At 42.1% G+C, this 21,524-nt stretch overlaps 2 long non-coding RNA genes across 2 annotated transcripts; both read left to right on the top strand.

Moving 5' to 3' along the window:
- On the top strand, positions 1–5,560 carry LOC310833128. The gene is made up of 3 exons (XR_014558571.1): positions 1–175; positions 3,870–4,018; positions 5,129–5,560. It is a non-coding gene; the product is annotated as an uncharacterized lncRNA (long non-coding RNA).
- On the top strand, positions 2,027–3,794 carry LOC310833035. The gene is made up of 3 exons (XR_014558525.1): positions 2,027–2,328; positions 2,438–2,524; positions 3,691–3,794. It is a non-coding gene; the product is annotated as an uncharacterized lncRNA (long non-coding RNA).
- Positions 5,561–21,524: the final 15,964 nt, after the last annotated feature.

The raw sequence follows: 21,524 nt of genomic DNA, 5'->3' as shown, positions 1-21,524 counted from the left end.
AGGCCTCCGGGTTCTGGAGTTTTGGCTAAGAATGAACTTTCTGACAATGTCAGGACTCTCTGTATCTCCTGGCGAAAAGGTTCCAATGACTCCACGTTCACCTGCATGGTCAGCAATTCTGAAGATCAAAAGGAAACCTCAGTTGACATGCTCAAAATCTGCACAAGTGATAGAGGTGAAAAATGTATTCTTCCCCCTACCCCACATTTCTGATAGGTGTTGCTTAGGGTGGTGAAAAGTTGGGGTATCTCTAAAAAGCATCAAGGAATCAAGGAGAAGTGTGTGGGCACACAGAGCATTTGTGGTTTTTGAAACTAAATGGAAACAGGATTGGAAAACCTCCATACTCCTTCTGCTGGAAGTTGTGACAAGCACAGAAAAGACCCACCATTTCTCAGCTACACAGGAAACTGCCTTACATGACGTCATACCATCTACCGGTACTTCATTATTGTCTACACGGATTGGCAGTGGCTCTGCAAGGTTTAAGGCTGAGAGTCGCTCCCAGCCCTTTTCTGGAGATGCCATCAGGGGTTGAGCCCGTGAACTTCATCCATTCAGCTATGGCCCTCACCCCTTCTCCTCCCCATCTCCCTCCCCCATTCACATAAATAAAGACAAATGAATTTGTAATAAATAAATATTGCAGGAAGATACTCACACTCTGTCCACCACTGCTCTCTCTCTCTCTAAAACAAAAAACAAAACAAAAAACCCCAAGCTGTTCAAACTAGCACCCTTCTTTTCTTCTAGCTACAAAGAATGTGATTTGAGGTGTGGCCTTCAAGGAAGCAGCTCTGAGCGGATTGAGGACTCAGCTACATTCGTCACAATAATGTGATTTGTATGTGTTTTAAACATGCAACACCAGATGGCGCCAGAAAATAAGTATTGCTTGAAATTGGATTTCTCGTTGTATTTCTTTTGTTTTGATAAAAATGATCCAATTTCTGACTCCAGCATTTCTCCGATGAAAATAGTGATGTCCCATTCCGTAATGACAGCTTTACAATTTATACCCCAAACATCTTACTGGGTTGCCCTAATTCACAAAGTCATTGGGTCCAGGATGCCGTAAGAGTATGTTTGAGGTCTTGGGTGGGTGTGTCTCTTGTAAGTGCTCCCCAATGGCTCAGAAACACAGTTTGTCTCCACCATCAGCCATTTGCATCCAGTTCTGTGGGCCGATTCTGTGGAACTCCGTCCTGGCTGAGAGCAGACAGGATCCCTCCCTCTCTCCCTCCTAGGTAAGGAACTTTTATTTCAGCAGGGTCCCATTCCCCCCATTTTCATAGTAAATTTTAAGAGACATCACCTTGCCAACAAAGGTCCGTATAGTTAAAGCTCTGGTTTTCCCAGTAGTGGAAAACATCAGGGTCTTTTCCAGGGAGTCTTCTCATGAGGTGGCCAAAGTATGAGTCCCAGCTTTAGGATCTGTCCTTCCAGTGAGCATTCAGGGCTGATTTCGTTAAGAATAGATAGGTTTGATCTTAGAAGCAGTTAAAAATATATATTAAATCTTGATCATTAAAATATAACCTAAAATTATCATTTAAAACCTTAATCATTTTGGTAGAACAGCTTGTTCCCTAAGTTTTATGGCAGTCGCACAGAATTTGGCCACCCTTAGCATGATCTCTAGATCCTTGTCCTCTACCAGGAGTTTTAGACATTTAAGTTCGGACCCATTTGGAGATTTTTGTATAACAGGAGTGATAAATACTGAGCATCTATCCCCGTAGAAACGGCAGCGTAACGAGACATGAGAGACAGTTTCTACCTCCATCAAGCCGCAGGGGCAGATTCGTTCCACGTATGGTTTACCCTCGAATCTGCCCTGCAATAAGGCAGATACAAGAATAAGTGATAATGCTAGAGATTAAAACAGGACAGAAAGATACACAGCATCACTAAAAGGACTAGAGAGAGAAAGCAGATCTAAAGAACTCATTTTGTTCATTGGATAGCTAGCCTGACTGTAATTTAGGTGTTACTTAACCTTGACTCATACTTTTAAATACTTGTAAAGTGATTTTATGGGAACGCAAGTATGTCACATGGTTCATTTTTATGGCTTCCAGTCGTTAGCCTTACATTTATTTGCAACGGCTTGGCGGAGGTTTCTCCGTTGGCACCTGTTCTGTGTTGTAGTTTGCAGCTAGCAAAGGAGTGGACTGCAATTGGGGTAAGCCACCCTCTCTCTCCTCCTCGCCTCTCCAGGAAACACTGAAAGCTCACTTCATTCCCAGAGAGAACCGGCCATGAAAGTCACTCACAGAAGCTTGCTAATCCTTCTTGACTTCCATCTGTTGATCTTCTCTGCCTTTGGTAAATCCTTCAGCGCTGGAAGGGAGGGAGAAATTCAGTTCGCAAAAGCAATAGGGGACCCGAAACAGAGCCCTGAACAATGTTTCCCACCCTCTTTGTCTCCCTAAAGGAACTTTAAGTCAAGCAGCAGAGAATCCAACCCATCGGGTGAAGAGAGTCCAGGGAGGAAGAGTGGACGTCATTCATCCCAGAAATGGTAAGCTTTGTGAGTCCAGAGATGGGGAAATTGGAGAAGCCAGATATCATCTACTGGATATCAGGAGGAGATTGTTGAGGACATGTCAAAGGTGGGGAAAAATTTCAGCTGCAAGAATGAACGACATGTCCTTGCAGCATATAGAGTAGTTAAACTATGGAACTCATTCCCAGAGGTGACTGTGATGGCCACCAACCTTGACCACTCCATACTTGGTGGCAGTAATGCTTCTGAACAGCAGTTGCTGGAAATCACAGAAGGGGAGAGTGCTGTTGCGCTTGTCGGTTTCCCACAGTGTGAGAACAGTATGTTGGACTAGACGGGTCACTGGTCTGATCCAGCAGACTCTTCTTATGTCAGGGAGTGACTGTAAATTTCAGGCTTGGACATCAGTTTGTGGTTGTGATGGCCTGGGACTCGGGCTCGGATTCGGAACCAGAGGAGTCTCAATCTGCACCAGATCCTTTGCCTCAGGCAGCATCTGAACCGTCTGAGGCCTGATCCTGAAGAGTCCCAGTCTGCACAGGTTCCTCTGCAACAAGCACCAGCTGGGCTGAGTCAGGGGCCTGAGCCTGCCCCGGCTCCAGATGTGGGGATTACCTCATTGCCTTCAGCGCCTCTGGGTCTAGTAACCCACCGACACCTCCTGAGCTGCAGAGACTAAGGTCTGAGAGAAGGAGAGACCTGAGTACTCGCAGGAGGAGTGCTCGCCTTCGGGCGAGACAGGGAGGTGAGTGACCAGTGGTGGATCTGATCACACATTCTGAGACCCAGGTTTCTTCCAGGCCAAAGGCAAAATTTGGCAGAGCAACAAATGTGCCTTCTACCTTTTTTTAGTAGGCTAGCTTGCACACACACACACACAGAGAGAGAGAGAGAGAGAGAGAGAGAGAGAGAGAGAGAGAGAGAGAAGACTCATGCACCCCTCTTTATTATCCATCCAAGCAAGCAAGCGTCATTATCAGTGTTGAAGGATACATCTCGGAAAGGCAAAAAGCACTTGTTAGGGGGGCATGGAGCAGAGGGTGTACATAGGTGCAGACTTGAAAGAGTCTCAAGGGCCACCTAGAGAGAATCAGGGCATCAGGTTCCCCATCACTGTCTTACACAGTTAGTGGCAGCCACTGAAGCACAAGCTTTGTGTAACTTTTGTTTGTATTGAACAGAGCCAGTGCCAGCACCTCAGATACTCCCCAAAAACATCTCCAAGACTCCAGAAGGCTGCAATGTGACCCTGCAGTGCATTGCATCCACAGAAGAAAAGTTTGTTTTTTATTCCAAAATCTTTTTTATGCTACAGTTTTCATTACAGTATATTCCAAGAGACTCTTATTGTACATTGCAGGTGGCCTTGGACAAATTATACGTTGGGAGTTCATGTTAATTCTTCTTCTCCCCGTTGTTGCCTGTTTATTGGTGGTCACAATAATCATAGTGAAGAAAAGAAAATCCAGGAAAAGAGAGAGAGATAGAACCACCTATGTTGATCCCCAGGTGAGATGTGCAACCTCTATTAAGTCTGTCTCCTGTCCTTGCTCAGGGCTGGGGCATCTGCTTGTTTGCCCCTGTTCCTCATCCTCCTGACTCCCAGCTTCCAGTTTTCCGTACCTCTCTTCCTCCTCCCACCACCACCAACCTGGGTCCAAACTGTCCTCTCCTGAACTTTCCTTGGAGGCCACTTGGTCAGGCAATCTCCAGCACTCCTCCTCATCTATCCCTACAATCGTATGGATCTGTGCAGCCTACTAGCAATTAAGAAATATATGGAATTTGTCAGGTTTTGTCACTCCAATAGGTAAAAAAGGTAAAAGACCCCTGGACGGTTAAGTCCAGTCAAAGGCAGCTATGGGGTTGTGGGGCTCATCTTGCTTTCAGGCCGAGGGAGCCAGTGTTTGTCCACAGACAGCTTTCCAGGGCATGTGGCCAGCATGACTAATCTGCTTCTGGTGCAACAGAACACCAAGACAGAAACCAGAGCACACAGAAACACCGTTTACCTTCCTGCCACAGCAGTACCTATTTATCTACTTGCACTGGTGTGCTTTCGAACTGCTAGGTTGGCAGGAGCTGGGACAGAGCAATGGGAACTCACCCCATTGTGGGGATTCAAACCACTTACCTTCCAACTGGCAAGCCCATGAGGCTCAGTAGTTTAGACCAAAGTGCCACCCACGTCCAATAATGTTTGAATGGTAGGGGGCCCAGATGTTGCCACAACTCCCAGAACAGATGACCCTGCTTCTCTGCATCCCAAAGCAGTTGGAACCAATGATATGTGCAGTGGGAAAGGAGGGGTCCAGGTAAGCACAGTAAATGATTCCAATACAGCAATTACACATTCTGAACTTTCAGCAGTTTATAAGCCAACCTTCAGATGTGGAACAAGGTCACCTATGCAGATGGGTGATCCAGCAGTCAATAGAAGCAAACTCCCCAAATAGTTAAGCCATCTGCACTTCTCAGATCAAACTGGGCCTGGCCAGGGCTTAATCCGCATCCAGGGTTTAGGTGGCCTCTGGTGCTCAGAAACTCTTATAGGAGCTGTGCCCCAGAGTCTACTGCATTGTATTGTTTAGCTTTTTCTCTTTCTCTCTGAACCTGCAGGTTGACTGGAACAGAGAGGGCTGTTCAGTGAGGCCATCCTGCGAATCCCGAGAACGAGGCCTTGTGTGTTGTCCCCTAGACAACAGTTTCGGCAGGAATCATGAGGATCGTTGGGACTATGGGATGCACTGGTCGTTTGGGGATGAAGGGGGCCCTGAGTTATGCTGCTGCTTTGGGGTTCGAATGGGACCCTAGCAGAACCTCCAAGTGTCCCTATTTTCCAGCAACAGTCCCGGATTTACAGAAGCCACCCCAGTTTCTGACTTGATCCTGGAATGTGCTGCTTTTCCATAGGATGTCCCTATTTTCATCAATGTTGGAGACTATGGAGTTATGTGACTCCTGAGGCAAGGAGATAAGTAACTGTGCAGCCCCTAGAAGACATCTGAAGGCAGCCCTGTATAGGGATGTTTGTTAAAGTTTAATGTTTTATTATGTGTGTGTGTGTGTGTGTGTGTGTGTGTGTATATATACACACAAAAAATATATACACACGAAAGCAAATATATATATATATATATATATATATATATATATATATATATATGGACCCACCCAGAGTTGCTGGGGCAACCCAGTCAGATGGGTGGGGTAGAAATGAATGAATGAATGAATGAATGAATGAATGAATGAATGAGAGAAGTGTCCCTGTTTTCATCAGAGAAAATGTTGGAAGGTGTGCCCTAGAACCAAAGCTGATAGCCTTTCAGTAGACCATCAGAAAAGAAACTCCCGGAAAGCCCCCACTGCTACAGAAACATAGGTTTAAAAAGGTCCCAGACCAGGCTGAAGAATGAAGACAGTGGCTTTCCTCTGAATCACCCATCCTGTTGCCAATGAAGCAAAACATCACCATGGATATTTGAATGGTTTTGGGCAGGACCATTTAACCAATATTTTCTGCTCCAGGGTGAGTTGTTACACCAACCACTGCTCCCCCATGTTTTGCCACTTGCAGGTGGAATTGCAAAGTAGCAATCGAAATCTAAACATATACCGTTCAACAACTTTTCCTGCTTTTTTTGTAAATTCTAACCCCCGAATGAACTAAGAAACAAATAAAACGTTTAGGTAAATGTCCTTTGGCTGGGAATTTCAAAGCTGAGAAGCACCCAACTGTAATTTCTGAATGTCAGATTTTAGATTGCTGTGTCCCATTATTCCCAAAGATCACAACTTTTCTCTTGTCTTTTTCTCCACGCTCTCGCTTCATGAAGGCAACGAGATACGAACAAAGCCTAACTCTGCTAAAAAGCACAAAGCATCCAGCAAGCCCCTTGCGTTATTTCTTCAGCGACCTGTGTAAAGACCAGGATTAATTTTCATGCTTTTGTGGTGTAATCAGATGATGAAAATATTGTCGGGGAAATATTGTGGTTCAAGCATCATTGCACCTAGAGGCTAATCTTCCCTCGGTAGAATTACTGATCTGGCATAGGACACTTAACTATTGGCTTCGCCTAAACTCAAATCCCCCCGGTCTAATATCCCTAGTGCTGCAAGATTGTCACAAGAGCATCTGGACTAAAATTGTCTATCAAAAACTTCACTCTTGTGGTTTATCACCACAACAGCTACTCACTTTGGGTTTTAGTAAAGCAAACAGTCTCATTTGTCAGCACCTAAATGATATCGAGTGTCAGAACAACTTGGCCACAATAAGGAAATTTTGCCCATGGTATGACTTTTTCCCACCTTCCCATTTCGACTCGCTGGCACCCTGTCTGCATAACCAAGCAATCCTAAAATATAGACACGCTTGAATATATTGAATATATTGCCCTCAGCTGCACTTGAGGGATGATTCCAACAGATTCCACACGAAAAATGCTTATGCCCCTGTGGAGATGGCAGTACCGAATCGGTGGCACATGCCCTTCTGGCTTGCACTCTTTATAAAAACTTGAGGAATGAGATTAGCACCCCTCTTTTATTGCCCATTCTGGGTAGCCCAGCCACTTTCACAGTGTCCTTTCTCTTGGCAGATCAAGATGAGCAGGTGACAACAATGGTTGCAAGGTTTTTAGCTGCGGCAATCAGAATAAGATCCACTATTTGACTATTGATTGAAAACCCTAAAGTATATTTTATATAATTGACTTTTTATTTCTATTCTTTGTATATCGTATTGTTCTTTTATTGCTGTGGCCGATGGCTGACACAAATAAAGATTCATTCATTCAGACACCAAATGTCAGCAAGCCTCCAGACTCACTAAGATTTGCTTTTACTAAACTCCGTTTTCAAGCTATGCCCTCCGTTGTCCTAGATGGACGATATAACAGGGTACTACTGTACGAAGACAGACTCTGTATATGTGGGCAACCGCAGGTGGAAGACACCTTGTGCTATTTTCTATATGGCTCAGTATACATTGGACCCATGAGGCAATTCCCCACCCTCCCATCCATGCAAGAAGGATGTCTCTCCTTGGCAGAGAAGGTCCTATGGCTTCTTAGCAATGCAAATGCTTCAGTGACTCACAGAGTTGCCCTTTTTGCTCTGGTGGCCAAAAAGATCACAAAGAAGACCTTGGGCAATATAGCATTGAACTGTAAGGGAGACACAGAGATCTAAATAGAGACTATTATTTGTGGCTTGACACCCCTTTTGCCGGTATTTCTTTTTGATTCAGATTTGTCATGGCCAGTGGCTAGTACAATAAAGTTATTCGGATTGGGCTGGAAATGTCAGCAACACAACCTCAACCGGCAAGTAGTTGAAGGGTGGCACAGCAAATATAAAAACTGCACAAGCAGTTATACACTTACAATCAAGTGGGAGCAAAGGATCAGTTATGTCTGTGTATGTCAATGCTTCCTTCTACTAGTTTATACTGCTTTAATCATGAGGTATGTCAACTTTCTTATCTTTGCCTTCCTTCTTCTTTCTCAACAGTTAAAGCAACAGCTCCTTTGCATGTTTCATTCTGCCCCCCTTTCATGGTTCTCTTGCAAACACAAGCTTCACATTCCAACCTTCACTTGCTCAGCCCTTCTCACACAAATTTCAATTTTTTAAAAATTATTTTATTTTATTCTCCTTCCACAGTATCACTCTCATCTCTCCTGACCTCTAAATTTATACTTTGCTTCCGTCTTTTATTGTGGACTTGATTATCCCCATCATTGTTGCTACATGTTTCCTGTTCAGTGCCTCACATGCTTTTTTCATCATACCGATACCTTGTCACAGTAATCCGTATGATTGCCTTTCCACAACAATCCATGCTCTGGTAACCTTCCAATTAGATTTCCATAGCACCCTCTTTTTGAGGCTACCTTTGAAGACAAACTGGAAGTTGCAACTATTGTCAAATGTGTCTGCTAGCATTTTATGTTTGGTGAGGTGCAACCATCTAACTGTTAGAATTCCTGCTCCATGATTGCAGCTATGGGATTGTTGTCTATCACATGAAGGTGTATGTTTTGACTCCACAGAGTGGGAAGTGATGGAGACAGGATATTTGTTTTACTGTGTTCCGTGTTACAGATAGGTAGCCGTGTTGGTCTGTCATAGTCAAAACAAAAAAATTCCTTCCAGTAGCACCTTAAAGACCAACTAAGTCAGTTCTTGGTATGAGCTTTCGTGTGCATGCACACTTCTTCAGATACACCTGTGCAAGTTTCTTGGTGAGGTTGATGGACTTCCATTTCATGCGGCTCAATGTGGTGCCTTCCATAGTTGCAGTTACAGATAGGTAGCCGTGTTGGTGTATCTGAAGAAGTGTGCATGCACACGAAAGCTCATACCAAGAACTGACTTAGTTGGTCTTTAAGGTGCTACTGGAAGGAATTTTTTTGTGTTCCGTGAAGAGGGACTATTGTCCTTTGTTCTTTTTCTCTTTGCTGTCTGATGCTAGAGAGAGAGGGAGCCATGTTGCAGTGCTCCGTATGTGTTTATATGTAAATAAAGTAGATTAGCCAAAACGCTGAGTTGCTGAGGTCTGTAATGCAAACTGTGACCACTCTGCGGATCCCTAAGTGTGCCGTTGTCTGTTGGCATCGGTTGCTGTGATGTTCGGGCAGAAGAAAGCTTTTGAAGCTCCCAAACGAAAGACCAGGAGGGAGAGAACATGCCAGTGGGGCATGTGTGTCTGCCAGGGTCCTACTTGAGTGTAGGACGAGCTCCTGACAATAACACCATTCTGCACTGATTGCATATACATTAGCGACATCCAGTGCTTTTTTTTCTTTTAAAAAATGTTTAGGGGTACTCTCATTTTTCTACTCACATTGAAATACTGCCAAACAATGAGGCCAAACTTAGATTCAAAAAATGTTTAGGGGTATGTGTATCCATCATTCCAAGTACTGATTGTAGCATGTAAAGCTGTAATCGTTTTGATATCTATATATCAAGTTTAACTCCCTTTATGGACATGCCAATCAGTTAAGACTGGAAGAAGCCTTTCTTGTTTTCCCAATGTCTGGAGAAGCTCGTTCTGAGGTGAAATAGGATGTGGCCTTCTCCGTGGTGCTGTCTAGGTTGTGGAAATCCCCACCAAAGATATTACTGGCATGAACACTGGTTATTTTTTTAGTATTAAATTTCACACAGCTCTTTGCAGAGTTTGGACGATCTTCTGTCTTTAAGTAACGAGTCTGTGATTTCAGCACCAACAAGGCTGAACTAGAACAGACAAATTGGTTCAATTTGCGACATGCACCTACAAATACAGATGTCTCATTATCTTGAGAATCTTTTCTTGATGTCAGTCGTTGCACTGTAAGGAGGAGGACTGGGAGCAAATTTTGCTGAGGTGTGATAAGCATATTTTCTTCAGCAACGTCTCATAGAAACAGCAAGAGATTATTATCTACCCTGTAATTTTATGACTGGTGATTATTATCCTCTGTCTTCTTCAGCAAAGCAACAGGACTAAATGACATTTATAATATGCGCTGCATCACTCCAAGTTGGAGCTAGAGATATCGCCACTCAGTCAGTCTGATCACTGAGACACAATTTGAAGCATAGATAAATTGGACCGCCACTTATATAAGGATGTGCTACTCATCATCGGAATCAGAGAAGGATAATGTATTGGCAAGTGTATTGGAATGCAAAAGGGGTTGTTTTATGCAAGATAGTGGCGTTTGTAATGTTGGTGCTAGTGTTTTTGCCTCAAGTGGTGTCTAAGGTTCCCAGCATCAAATGTGACGTCAGTGACCCTCTTTCTATTCTTCACAAGCATTACCAATCAGGAGACCTCATTATTGCTGGTATTATGTCTCATATATACAGATTCTCCAACTCTATAAGTTTCAGAGAACGTCCCTCTAATGACCTCTTTGATGGCACCCTGTAAGTTTCCTTCAATGTTTTTCCATGACAAGTTTGTCCTTATTAAGTCCAGTGGATAGGTGGAGTTCACAGCCAACCCATCTTTCCTTTCTTTAATGAATGGCACACCTTCCCTAACTAAATACCACATCATCTCCATCGTGTTCCCATTTTGATTTTAGTAATTCCAGACAAGGATCCAGTATCACAAGCCTCCTTCTGGAACAATTTTCTAATTAAAAAGAGCTAGCAAACGTTAGTCCTGCTCCAGCCCTACTCATCTAGGTGTTAGATCAGCGAGTGGCCCTTGGCGGGGTGGGGTGGGGGACTGTTATAAAATATCTCATTTCAGTGCTCATTGGCTTTGGGGGAAGAATATTAGGTTACCCCAGATTGTTAATTTTTGCAGCTGGACATGGTCACTGATAGCCAATTGCACAAAATGCCATAAAATAAATGAAGTGGCAACCAACCTTGTGAGCCACCTTAATTTCTACCCATTTGGTAAAAAAGCCTATCCACAGAACTTATTTATGGGATAGCAATGCTTCTAGAGGAGTAACAGTGCTCTGATTTTTGTGTTATCAACTGTGCCTGCATCTGAGCTCTAACTGCCTTGTCAAAGACTGTATATTTCCATTTCTTTGCCATTTAACTATAACTTCTACATTTTCCCTGTGTGTGCGCGCTCACACAAGCTATATACATCACACATACTATTGGCATCCATTCTACTCACATTCTACTCACCTCCTACCCCCACCCCACCATTTTCACTATGTCTGAAATGTTTGCAAATGTGCACAAAATCCCGAAATAATAATATTTTTGTTCAAAAAGGGGGAGGATGTTAAATTCTAGATATATCGGTCCCATTTTAGAAAGAACACAAAGTAATTCGACTCTCCAGAATTTGGGGAGAAATGTTACAATCCTATAGAGAAACTGGAATGAAGAGAATTTCTTTTAGAGATCCTTCTGTTAATTGCTAACTTTCAAAGCAGAAACTGGTAGTGCTCTTGTAAACAAATATGACAAATATCTCCCTCCGCATGACAGCAATTCTTTATATTTCTGATTACAGGTCAATGATTCAGATCTACCAACATATTCTAGCCTCAATATTTGCTATAAAGGAGCTTAACAGAAATCCTAAGATTTTGCCTAATCTCACCCTGGGCGTCCATATCTACAATAGCTATTTCAATCCAAGATGGACCTATCAAGCCTCACTGGAGGTCTTCTCCACCCAGGGCAGATTCATTCCTAACTACAAATGTGATACTATCAACAATCCAGTAGCTGTCATTGGGGGACCCACCTCTGAAGTTTGTCTCCACATGGCAGACATCCTGTGCATCTACAAGATTCCACAGGTAATACATGTGTGTGGAACTGGAGAGTTTATGAGAGCATCAGCCACATCCCTTGGTTTCAGATATTGATTTGTACATTGAAGATAGGAATTGCTTCCAAAATACCATATTTAACAGTGGAAGATTTGACAGGTTGTCCCTTTAAATGTTTTAAGGGGTGAACCTTTATTGAGAGAATACAGTGGTTGGGAGCATTTGGGGGGTTGTTGGTGTGTGTGTGTGTGTGTGTTATAGTGCTTTGCGAAGACTTGTTGACGCACTTGTGGCCATGCTTATGGTTGCACTAGCATACCAGTATCTAGTCTTATCTGCAAGATCTGCCATTAGATCCCAATGTACTTTCTGTCCACCTCGCTATAAGACCTATAGGATTAGCCAATATAGGATTAGCCAATGTGGTGTCTTCAACTTATGAAAAGCATGTAGGTTATGGGTGATAGCCTATTAAGTTAGGCAAAGAATCACCTCTGTGTATGACTTATGCTATATGTCAGAAACACTTAACATTCCATCGGCAAACAATCAAAGGAATCTCCAAAGAAGATTCCTTTAACACGATCTGGTCTCCCCTTTTCTCTTTTATTGAAGAAGAACAGGATATTTTAATGCCACCATCATCACTGAGGTTTCTGTGGAGGGGACATATTCCTTGGAAATGCCTGGTATTGTAACTGTATTGTAACTTTTGAATAAATGTGTTTTTTTAAAAAAAAAAATATAGAAACATTTAAGTTAACTAAGATCAGTTATTTTTGAATTCAGAAGGCTGTATTTCCTTAAAATGAATACAATCCTTAGATCAGGCACAGCCAAAATGTTTGCCCTCTAAAAATTGTGGACTACAATTCTCTCAGTCTCTGACCATTGGCCATGTTGACTAGGACTTATGGGAACTGGAGTCCAAAAACATCCCATCTAACCCTAAATTACACTGATTTCCCCCTATTTTCCTTAGTTCATCTATGGCACTGCTCCAGTGATAAATAAGAAAAGTCAGACTGTCCTCTACCACCAGATGTTTCCAGATGTGGATCATCAATATAAAGGGATTCTTCAGTTACTGCTTCATTTCAGGTGGACATGGATTGGGGTGTTATCTGCACATGATGACAATGGAGAGAAATTCATACATACAGTGGTTCCCATGTTTGCTCAGAGAGACATCTGCTTTGACTTCATTTTATCAATGCCCCAAATATCTTACTCCAATGACTTTGATAAGAAAATTGATGAGGCAATAAAAACATGCAATGTTATCAGGAATAGCACTGTTAATGCAATGATTGTTCATGGTGAAATTGATACCATGGTAGGTTTGAGAATGTTGCCTGTTTATACTGACTGGGGTAGATCAACAAATGACAAAAGTAAAATCTGGATTATGACATTCCAGATGGGTTTCACATCAGTTTCCTTTCAAAGAAATTGGGACATAGATTTCCTTCATGGTTCTATCTCTGTTGCTGTTCACTCTAAGGAGGTAATAGGATTCCAGAAATTTCTTCAGATGATAAAACCTTCTTCAGGAAACCAATATGACTTTATCAGAGAGTTTTGGGGAGACGCATTTGAATGTTCTTTCCTCAATCCCATGACAGACATAGACAATAGAAAAATCTGCACTGGAAGGGAGAAACTGGAGACTCTGCCTGCCTCTGTTTTTGAAATGAGCATGACAGGCCACAGCTACAGTGTTTACACTGCTGTCTTTGTTGTGGCACATGCATTGCATGCCATGCATTCATCGAGGTTCAAGCACAGAGCAATGGTGGATGAAGGAAGAATGAAGATTCTGAGTCAACAGTTGTGGAAGGTAATGTTCTGAGCACACTAAGAATGTAGGAACGTAAGAGCATAGAATCATAGAATTATAGAGTTTGTAGAGACCTGAAGAGTCATCTAGTCTAACACCCAGGAATCTCAGCTAAAGCATCTATGACAGATGGCCATCCAACCTCTGCTTAAAAATCTCCAAGGAAGGAGAGTCCCCAACTTCCCAAGGGAGACCATTCCACAACTGAACAGCCCTTGTTGTTAGAAAGTTCTTCCTGATGTTTAGTCAGAAACTCCTCTAATATAACTTGAAGTCATTTGTTCATTTTTTCCATTAGACAGCCATTAAGATATTTGAAGATGGCCATCAGTCTCCTCTTTTCCAGGCTAAACATCCCCAACTCCCTCAATATGAGACAACTCCCTCAATCAGGCAGGATAAAGCAATCTTGCTGCATCTTCCATGTGACAATCCTTTAATTATTTGAAGATGGCTATCATATCTGCTCCCAGTCTCTTTTCCAGCCTAGACATGTCTAGCTCCTTCAACTTTTCCTCATAAGGGTTGGTTTAGAGACCATGGATCAATCTGTTCCTGTCTCTTCCTTCTGCTGATGGGCGGAGGGCAGGAATCATTCTATGCATGTCTACTTGACATATTTTTTGTTTCTAAATCTTAATGTAAATTTGAATTTGGATGGATCCAGCTTTAGTCATTCTTAGGGCAAACTTTTTGTTAGATAGATTCATTGAAATCCCCATGATTTCCTCATGAATTGCTATTTCTTTCCTTGCCAATTTAAGCTCAACCACTTTGTAAGAAGCATCTCATTTAATACTAGTGCTGGAGGAAAAGTATCCTTCAATGAAAATGGTGAGATAGAGGCTGGATTTGATATTATGAATTGGCTCACGTTCCCAAACCAGTCTTTCTGCAGAGTCAAAGTTGGAAGCATAGACCCCATGGCTCCTCAAGAAGAAGTGCTCACTATTTCTGAGGAAGCCATTGTGTGGCCCAACAGGTTTAACCAGGTAAGGTCCATTCATGTATTGGGGGATATTCATTAGTCCCATCTTCAATTTTCAACAGTTCAGATACTGGCATAGCTCTGCTCATCTATAGCTTTAGTGTACACATGGGGACATGGGTGCAGAGGTCTTCTTTGCTGTGTCAGTTGGGTGATGTCACCCATCCAAACCCTTCTTTTCATCAAATAAAAAATTCTCCTTGGAAAACTTTAATATTTAAAGAATTTGTAGACATTTGTCCTCAAAGGTTGTAATCAAGGATTAAACTACAAGGAATACATTGAACATACTTCTAAACATCACCGAGAAATGTAGAAGTATAAACACACAAAAATGAATAAAAATAGGCTTAAAATTATAAGCAAACTATAACCAAGGAAAAACAACCAATTGCATCGGAGGGACAGGAAATTATAGTAACCCGCATTTCAATGTGTTCCAAAATATGAGATGGTGCATAGAGTTCCCATTTTTTATCCTATGGATAAGTATTACCAGTAGTAGAAAAGGTTCTATGAAGCCTCTGCATTCTAAATTCCAGATGTATTGCTATTTTGGAAACCTAACATAAACTCAACACATTTCCACATGGATACCAGTATAACGAGATGAGATGTAAATGTTGGAGTTCAATAATGTTTACACATTTATTAAAGAGTCAAAGGTGTTTGCATTGAAGATCTGATTTTATTAAACTGCCTCAACCTCACCTCCAAAGTGAGTGTTAACCACCTGGCATGAGGCAATAGATACATGACCCCCATCATACCCCATAGGAATAATCCAACCACACTCTGAGCGCTATAAGAGTTGTTCCAGTTATTGCTGGTTCCTCATGACCCTCACATTGAAATATGTGCTTAAAGAAGACTGGCCAAATCTCCAACCCCAAAGATGGTTCGCGTTTCATGGGTGAGAAGGTAAGGCTGTCTGGCCCAAGATTCCCCAGAGTGGCTGGGGCTCATCAATATTCATTCCCCCCCCCTCTTTTTCCATACTCACCCAGCACCTGGAATGTACTAGAATAGCTTGGACAAGTGAAATATCACAGAAACGACAAACCAAACAGGACTGGTATCACTGTAAAGTATAAGGGGGAAATTATTTTAAGCATGGCTCTCTCTTTTCTGACAGTGATTGGCTGTCCTGCATGAGATAGAATCATAGAATTTTATCATTGGGAGGGACCCCAATGGATTTCAGTTGAAGCATACATGGCAGACACTGTAACACTGCAGAATTTCACCATCTAGTAAACATCCTCCTCTTTCATCTGTGGACAGGCACAGCCTCTTTCTCTTTGTAATGACAATTGCCCCTTGGGTTATCGTAAGGCAAAGAAGGAAGGGATGCCATTTTGCTGCTATGATTGCCTTCCATGTCCAGAAGGGAAGATTTCCAACCAAACAGGTAAGGAAGTCATGTCCAGAGTCTATGGACACTAGTGGGGTCACTAGCCATCAATTGGAAAGGTTATGTAGAATTTAAGGATGGTTAGAATCAAAGAGTTAGAAGGGCCATCCAGTCTAACCACCTGTGGTCAATAATAATAATAATAATAATAATAATAATAATAATAATAATAATAGATTGATTGTTTTCTACCTCACCCATCTGGCTGGGTTCCCCAAGCCACTCTGTGCAGCTCCCAACAGAATATTAAAAACACGATAAAACATCAAACATTAAAAACTTTGCTAACAGGGGTGCTTTGAGGTGTCTTCTAAAAGTCAGATAGTCATTTATTTCCTTGACATCTGATGGGAGGGCATTCCACAGGGCTGGCACCACTATCGAGAAAGCCCTCTGCCTGGTTAATGATATGAGGGCAGCACCTTACATTTGTCATTATGTAGATAAAAATAGGATTCACAGCCCCACATGTGCCAATCATTATGTTGGGGGTGGGGGGCAAGGACATGAACCACACACAAAATGGAGATAGAAAAGTCTGCTTTGGGAATGATACATTTTTCAGAACTTCAATATCCCTTTAAAAATACCTGCACAGGCAAACTCCCAGAAAAGACCAATAAGGACAGAATATGCTAAGTGCTGTTGGACTGCAAACTGACATGTTTGGAAGAGTGGAATGAAAACAGGATAAGAGAGGGAGTGGAAGGGTATCCTGTACTTTCAGGAGGTGGTTTCCCCCCCCCCCCTAAGAAAGAGCGAGATGATAACAGAAATGGAATGAAGAGAATGACGGCTGAAAGATTATAAGCTAAAACAGAAAGGAAAATAGAAATATCCTGCATACTTCTAACTGATAATATCTTTGAAGAGAAGCCACCCTCGGTCATAGGACTCAGCTTCTAAAATGGAGGTGGGCATAGAGACCCAGGTGGCCCATGGAACATCCCATAGTTTGGCATCCTATAAATTGCATGAGGAGACCACTTAGCTCTTTGCCAGTTTTGAACCTGTAAAGTCTCATTCATATTGTTGTAATGCTGGGCTTGATAATTTTAGTGCAATGCACATAACTCTGCCATGTAGAGAAACCAAACTTTTCTTTTTCAGATATGGACGACTGCTTTCCATGTCCACAAGATCATTACCCAAACCTAGAACAGGATTCATGCATTCCAAAATGCATCAGTTTCTTGTCTTATACAGAGCCTTTGGGGATCAGTCTGGCCACTTTGGCTCTTTCGTTTTCCTTCATCACAGCTTTGGTGCTTTGCATCTTCATTAAGCACTGGGACACTCCCATCGTCAAAGCCAACAACCGGAGCCTCACCTTCTCCCTCCTCATTTCCATCTCCCTCTCCTTCCTTTGCTCACTGCTCTTCATCGGCCAGCCTGACAAGGTGACCTGTCTCCTTCGACAACCTGCTTTTGGCATCATCTTTTCAGTGGCAGTTTCTTGCGTGCTGGCCAAGACAACCATCGTGGTTCTTGCTTTCACGGTCACCAAACCCACGAGGAAATGGGTGCTGAAAAGACAGACTCTCTCCATTGTTTCTTCCTGCTCTTTTATTCAAGCCACTCTTTGTGGTGTGTGGCTGACAACTTCTCCCCCATTCCCAGATTTAGACATGCACTCAATGACTAAAGAAATCCTTCTGGAATGTAATGATGGCTCAGTCACCATGTTCTACTGTGTCTTAGGTTACATGGGTGTACTAGCTATTGTCAGCTTCACTGTAGCTTTCTTAGCCAGGAAGTTGCCTGACAGTTTTAATGAAGCCAAATTCATCACCTTCAGCATGCTGGTCTTTTGTAGTGTTTGGCTGCCCTTCGTTCCCACCTATCTGAGCACAAAAGGGAAATACATGGTGGCTGTGGAGATCTTCTCCATCTTAGCTTCCAGTGCAGGCTTACTGGGGTGTATATTCTTCCCAAAATGCTACATTATTGTGGTGAGGCCTGAACTGAACAACAAGCAGCAGCTGAGAAGAAGAAAGAATTGACACATCTAATATTCTGTGGCCCTTATCCCTTGGTCAGGAGGAAACAGAGGAACTTCACATAGCTGCAAGAAACATGTTTGAGAGCATTTATTTGGGAGTCATCACATCACATTTTAACTTTAAAGGATGTCTGCATTGCTGTTGCATGAGTTGTGGCCACATTGAAAATGTGTTGTGCTAAATAGATGAGTATTTAACAAGGAGACCTCTGTGGCAAGAGAATAAAATTGAGGAAACTGCAGTGCTGAAAGATCTTCTGTCATTTTAATACAGTAATTATTTTCTCCCCCATATGTTTGCATTTGTTGAGCTCCGCAATCAGGAATAAATGTATATACACACTGAAGTGTTTTCTCTCTCTCTGCTTCTATGATACAAACTGATTGGGTCTGTGATATTCTTTCTAGGGAGAGTGGGTAATTTGATTTGGTTTACGCTGAAAGCCCAGTGCACCTAATTTGCACTTTCCTGAAGTGCCTTTCAGCAACTGTAATTGGTTCAATAACTTATAATGGCAATGGCACCCACCTGAGAGGTGCTGGAACTGAGTTCCAGCTGTAAAAAAAACCCTGGTTGTGAGAATAAAACATGGGGAAGGTACACAGAACACATATGCTACCTGGAATTCCTGGGAGGAAAGGTGGGCTACCAAAGCAACAAGTATATAAATCGATCAGGTGCTTGGATGACTTTTTCCTTATTCTAGTTAACTGCGTGACTGTGGACCTGGATAGCTCAGTTGGTTAGAGTGTGGCACTGATAATGCCAAGGTTGCAGGAATGACCCCCATACAGGACAGCTGCATATTCCTGCCTTGCACTGGGGTTGGACTAGATGATCCTCAGGGTCCCTTCCAACAGTTCTATGTGTCTATGGTTCACATTTCGATTTTGAAGTATTGTAGGTATAAAAAAGCGAGTCATGTGGTAGCTTTTAATGCCACATAAAAATACAGATCTTGTAAATCTATTTTATACTATTTCCCTCTCCTTAAGGTCTCATTTTTAAGGTGTTTTTCTTTTGCTCACTCTTTTGAAACCTATACAAGTATAGGCTTCTGCATCTCTAGCTGTGAGAGTGAGCAGGACGTAACAGAACTGAGATGTGCTAGAGAACAAATCAGTCCATTTAACATCCATATCACAAGCGGTCTGGAGATTACAGCCACCACACTGAAATTTGTCTGTGAGTTCCATTGCACATGTGTATCTGTTGTCTCTATTGGTTTTCATTTCTTCTCAGAAGTTGAACATTCCCTCTACTTTTGATCACCTGCCACAGCATAAAGATCAAGGTCTTCCTAAACCCCAAACTGGCTATCTCTGCTGACAGTTATGTTGCATCTACATGCTATTCTCTCGACAGCAGCACCATGAAATACGATATTAATGCTCTCATTGCGTGATTCAGCAGGATGGTGGATCTATCGGTATGCTCAGTAGATGCACATCTTGATCATTCTCCAGACTGCAAATCTAGTGAATTGACTACATGTTACTGGTGCCTGATACTATGGGTTGTATCCAACATTAGTCATACTCAGAGTAGACCCATTGAATTCATGGGCCTAAATTAGTTATTCCATTAATGTAAATGGGTCTGCTCTAAACATTACTAACTTTGAATACAACCCTGTGCGTTTCTTGCTAATATATTCAACTCTTATCTAACCATACTGGTTACTCAATGGCCACTGAAGTTTTCACCTGGATTTCCAAAAGTATTTCTTTCTTTAAAAACCTTCTAAATATGAGACTTTTTACGTAGACTTTGCAAAAAAGTCATTTGTGGTTGATTATTCTTATTCCAGGCTCACTTGTTTTCTGGGAGGCTTTTCAGTTGCTGTTGTTTATTACAAGCTGATGCCTCGCTTGCTGTCCATGTGATGAAGACCACAGAAGACCTGCTGAGATCAGATAAACATGTTGTCCGCATTGTCTCACAGAATCTGTGATTCTAAATAGGCAATTATTGTTCTTCCTAACTATCAAATTAAACATGATGACTCCTACTTTTCCACAAAGTCCCAAAGGAGCTTCAGTACTAATCAGCAGCAAAACCATGCACAGAAGAAGGAAATATGCTGTTAATAAACCTTGTATCATTCCATGCTGGGGCTAGAGAGAGTCAGGACTCTTGTCAGTTTGATCATTGATACTTTATCTTGTGCAGTTGGAGCTGTGTATCGACCAACTGTGTGTCCATTCAAGCCATGCTTGAAGATAATGAGTATGAATGGGTGTGGAGAAGAATTTTTTTCTTTCACGTTAGTGGCATTTCTAGTATTAGTACTAGTGTTTTTGCCTCAGGTAGTGTGCAAGATTCCAGATGTCAAATGTGGCACCAGTGACCCTCTTCCTATTCTTCATAAGTTCCACCATCCAGGAGATCTCACCATTGCTGGCATCGTGTCTATGATGTACATGTTTTCCAAACCAATAACGTTCATAGAATGTCCCTCAATGGACCTCTTTGATGGAACTTTGTAAGATTTTCAAACTTTCCATTATACGGATCACCAACGTGGCACCTGTGGGGTATGCGTGCGTCCCCAGAGATCTTCCCTGGTGCCCACAGGGTTCCCCCCTTGCTCCACTGAAATTAATCTTGAAAGACGTCTTGTATTATAGCTGATAGAATAGGTTGCCCTGTGTGTTTGGTATGTGTTTCAAGTTTGCAAATGGGACTATGGCGCTCCAAAGCTTGGGTTGCCTGATATATTAAATAGCCTGTCCTATGAATCCCATGGAGGTTTGTGGGTTTTCCATGAGTATCTGGTTGGCCGCTATGTGACTGAACTCTGGAAAAGATGGATCTAAGGTTAAAAGCTCTAAAAACTGTGATTACCATCAAAGGAGTGATTCAACTAATGGTGTTGCAGGGACATCCAGTGGTGATCTTAACTTCCACCTGCCTCTGATTTTCTTGGACACAAAATATTGAAATAATTGGCATTCAATACATTAAAATTTGCCTTAAAAATAGTTTGCTATCCAATAACCAGCTTCTATAGATTATAAATAGCCACAGTCCAAAATGATCATCGATATTTGGAAGCACAATTATTTAAAAAGGGGAGATGCTACCCTTACTAGTAAACTAGCTAAATTATTGAGTCATAAAACTCATATTATTTTTCAAGGAGAAGCAGCTCAGATGAAACATTAGCCCATGTTCTCTCCTGATGTTTAACACCCCCCCACCAAATAAGGACATAAGATCCCAATTAATCTCCCCAGAACTTTCTCTATTCTATCAAAACTTAGCTAAATTTTGTATTTTGATTTTAATGGCAACCTCCAACCCTAAGATCACAGAAAAATCATATAGAAATATAGAAATAGAACCTCTAAGTGGTTTACAAGGAAATAAGGTAGCGCAAAGTTCACCATTGTAGCCATCAAAACTAGGCCACTGCTCTTAAATGGAAGGTGAGGTATGGTTAAAAATGGTCCATTTTTAATTATTTCTGATAGTTCAGGGATTCTGCTCACTCTCATTTTATAAGGTGCAATT

This window comes from Podarcis gaigeae (genome assembly GCF_964106915.1).
Source record: "Podarcis gaigeae genome assembly, chromosome: 16".
Lineage (NCBI taxonomy): Eukaryota > Metazoa > Chordata > Lepidosauria > Squamata > Lacertidae > Podarcis > Podarcis gaigeae.
Note: the sequence above shows the minus strand (reverse complement) of the source record. Positions and strands in the feature narration are given on the sequence as shown.